General features: G+C 38.0%; 1 non-coding gene across 1 annotated transcript; it reads right to left on the bottom strand.

The window, feature by feature from the left end:
* Window positions 1–2,862: 2,862 nt before the first annotated feature.
* On the bottom strand, window positions 2,863–2,935 carry TRNAK-UUU (transfer RNA lysine (anticodon UUU)). The gene has a single exon. It is a non-coding gene; the product is annotated as a tRNA-Lys (tRNA).
* Between the last annotated feature and the right edge of the window lie 1,074 nt (window positions 2,936–4,009).

Here is a 4,009-nt window from a genome sequence, read left to right as displayed (position 1 = left end):
AGACCTAAATTAGTCCTCCAGCCTAAGAAAAGCAAGATCAAGGACAATTAAAGAGGATATGCATGGATTAAAAAGTATAATGGAGAATTAGGGGGTTAGGGATAGAACTAGAAGAGGAAGATTCAGGGTTAAGGAGAAGGTAGTTGGAGAGACAAAGTAAGGTAGGTAAGAAAAGGTATGTGGAACAAGAAAATAATTAAGTAAATTGATAGAGGAATTAATAATTAAGGTAAATTGGTTGTCAAAAAGTCTTAGCTTTTAAAAATAAATAATTGGGGGTAAAAAGTTTCGTTTAAGTACTTGAGGTTGGGGCAAAAGCACCCACAAGTAGTTTCAAGAAACAAGGCTAAAATCTCAGCCATTCTGAGTAGATTCAGAAACTATAACGATTAGCATTAAATTTATCATATTTGTATTTCTGCCACAGTTAAATGACTGTTATCTCTGCTCTAAGTGTGGACTATCTCCCTCTCAAAGGAAAAAGGGTGAGGGACAAGAACATCTCTTTGTACTTTATACTCCATGTTGTTGTTGAGAGAGAATGAAGGGGCTTCTAAAGGAAATAAAAGGAAGTCTTCAACAGAGAAAAAAGGGTTTGAGGTGGAGGAGGTGATAGAGAATGGAAGTACTGCACAGAAGAGAAAGGGAAGGAAAGGGCACATGCAATTAGAGCTTACAAGAGACTTCAGGTGTAGCTTGAAGAGGATGGAGTTGGATGCTCTGGGGAGAAAGAAACTACTTTTCTTTCCAGTAATAACAAGGAGTGAGATCATTCAAGAAGGGGAAGAGAAAGGAGAAAGATTGATCGATGATTCCTGGCTCAGGGGTACTGTGTCAAATGAGGTTTTAACAAAAGGGTAATTTGAGGCAGATGTCCAAGCAATTTAACATTCTTAGCTGGGGCATTCTACCTATCAGTAAGTGGGCCAATGGTTCATCACTATTAATGTCAAAGAATTCAAACAAGAAGATAAGTTTCTGCTTTTACTGGGGAGTGCAGAACAAAGAGCAGAAGAGGGTGGATGATGCCATGGGATCAAGGGCAACATGATGGGTTAGAGAGATGAGGCAAGAAAAACAACACGATTGGTTGGAAGTTTGATAATGGAGGCTAGCAACCATCCTTTTCCCCTTTTTTATCTCATGAGACTAAGAAGCTCTCTTTGAGTACAGGTGTGAGATAGTGCCCCAAACTTTTGGGCAGCAAACCAGCAAACCATTCTTGAAGGATAGCTTGGCAGCCTAAGATCAACTCTCTTTCTGTTCACATATTCTCAAAGTTAGCAAAATTCTTTGAGACAAAAAAGCTGGATTTTAAAGTTTAACCCATTACAGGTTGGCTGAATTCTGAAATAAGTTCAGGGACAAATAACCATGAGTTAAGCAGTTACTGGGCAAAATCAATTAATTATAAATAGAATTATTAAGAAAATGATACAGGATGACTCTTAGTTTTTTTTTTTCAGCACCAAGGCAGATATCTGTTTATCTAAAAACAATAGAGAGACCTCTTACTTTCCTGGTTCTTGCATCCAATACAAAATTGATTAATCAGTCAATCGATAAACATTTATTAAATGCCTACTATGTTCCAGGCATTGTGATAAATTCTAGGGATACAAAAAAGAGGTAAAAGAGATAGTCCCTGTCCTCACAAAACTTAAAATTTATTGGGGGAGACAGCATGCAAACAAATATATACAAGGCAAGTTTTATACAAGGTAAATAGAAATTAATTAACAGAGAGAAGGCATTGGAATTAAGAGAAGCTGCCGAAGGCTTCCTATAGAAGATGGAATTTCAGTTGGAACTTAAAGGAAGTGAGGGAGGCAAGTCGTAAGAATAGAGATTGGAGAGTATCCTAGATATGGAAGAAATGTCCAGAGGAAATGTCCAGAGCTGAGAAGTTGAGCTTTTTGCAGGAAAAGACAAAGCCATTGTCGCTGAATTGAAGAGGACGTCTTGGGGAATGAGGTATAAGAAAAGGTATAAGAAGGGTAGAAAGAGATTAGGTTTTGAATGCCAAATGGAGCATATTGTATTTACTCCAGGAGATAACAGGAAACTAGTAGAATTTACTAGTGTGTATGTTGTTGGGGAGGTGCGGGCCAAGGGGTAATAACATGAACAGAACTGTTTTAGAAAAACTACTTTAGTGGCTGAATGGAGGATGGATTGTAGTGGGAAGAGATGTACCAGCAGACTATTGCAATAGTCTGATGATGATGATGGTCTGCCTTAGAAAGTCAGCATCAAGAAGAGAGATGTTGCAAAGCTGAAATAAACAGACCTTGGGATGAGAGAGAGAGAGAAATCCAGGATGTAAGGTGAGGAATCTAGATTGTAAACCTGAGAGACTGGAAGGATGGTGTTGGAGGACTTAGAAGGAAATATAGTGAGTTTTTTTTTTTGGACAAATGGAGTTTCAGATTTCTGCTGGACATTTAGTTTGAGATGTCTGAAAGGCAATTGGAGATATGAGATTGGAGATCAGCAGAAAAAAATTGAGAAGGAGAGATAGATTTGAGAATCATCAATATAGAGATGATAATTAAGTCATTGGGATTGATGAGATCATCAAGTTGAAGAAGCATTAAAGGGAGAAGAGAACAGAGCTCAGGACAGAATACTGAGGGACACCTACAGTGAGAGGGTATGATTCTGGTGAGATGCCAGCAAAGGAGATAGGAGGAGAACCAGGAGAGAGTAATGTCCTGAAAACTCAGAGAAAGCAGAGTGTCAAGGAGCAGAGAGTGATCAATAGTGTCAAAGGTACAGAGAAGGCAAGGGGAATAAAGACTGAGAAATGGTCTTTGGGTTTGGCAACTAAGACATCCTTAGTAACTTTGGCACATGGTGGTTCGTCCAAACAGGGACACGAACCCTGGACCCTCAGACTAAAAGTCTGATGCTTTACCAGTTGAGCTACCCAGGCTGTGCCCTCAGCAGAGAAGGTGCTGTGCTCTATGAGCAAAGCAGAAATGGATTAGGCCCCAACACAAAATTAGAGAATCCACCTCAAATGTTTATAGGGGCTCTTTGTGTCTGACCTGTGGCAGAGCATTCCAAGCTTAAATTAGTCTGATCAACCGATCAGACACACTATAATTTGACTCTAACATAATAATGTTATTTTGGTCCTTTTTCACTACAAAGGACAACAATCAACCAACCAGTAACTTTGGAAAGAGCAATTTTATTTCATATGTTTGTTTTTTTGTTTTTGTTTGATTTTTTTTCCTGAGGCAATTGGGGTTAAGTGACTTGCCTGGGGTCAAACAGCTAGGAAGTGTTAAGTGTCTGAGATCAGATTTGAACTCTGGTCCTCCTGACTTTTGGCAGGTGCTCTATCTATTATGCAGTCTTACTGCCCCCAAGAGAGCAGTTTTATAACAAAGAATCTCCTGGTTCTTATCAAAAAAGGATGAAAAAGGCTTGACACAAAAAGGGATGGAATAAAGAGGAGACTGGAGCTCAGAAGGCTTGACCACAGGTTAAGCACAAATAATTTATATGAACATTTGGTCATGGCTTTCAGGTAGGCCAATAATTTTTAAATTGTTTCTTCTGGATCTATTTTCCAGGTCAGCTGTTTTTCCAATGAAGTATTTCACATTTGCTCCCATTTTTTCAATTTTTTTTTTTTTTTTAGTTTGTTTGACTGATTCTTGCTCTCATCAAGTCATTAGCTTCCATTTGACCCATTCTAGTTTTTAATGTGTTATTTTCTTCAGTTAGCTTTTGTATCTCTTTTTCCATTTGGTTAATTCTACTTTTGAAGGTATTATTTTCTTCAGTGGGTTTTTTTCCTTGCATTTAGCCACTTGTATTTTTAAGGAGTTATTTTCTTCAGTAAATTTTTTCCTTCCTTTTGACCCTCTCATATATACCTCTCATTTCTTTCCCCATTTTTTCTTTTACCTTTATCATTTCCTTTTTAAAGTCTTTTATGAGCATTTCCAAGAAGCCTCTTTGAGCTTGAGACCAATTCATATCACTCTTTGAGATT

Source organism: Antechinus flavipes, chromosome 3 (genome assembly GCF_016432865.1).
Source record: "Antechinus flavipes isolate AdamAnt ecotype Samford, QLD, Australia chromosome 3, AdamAnt_v2, whole genome shotgun sequence".
Lineage (NCBI taxonomy): Eukaryota > Metazoa > Chordata > Mammalia > Dasyuromorphia > Dasyuridae > Antechinus > Antechinus flavipes.
The sequence above is the reverse complement of the archived record's forward strand: the minus strand, read 5'-3'. Positions and strand labels throughout refer to the sequence as shown.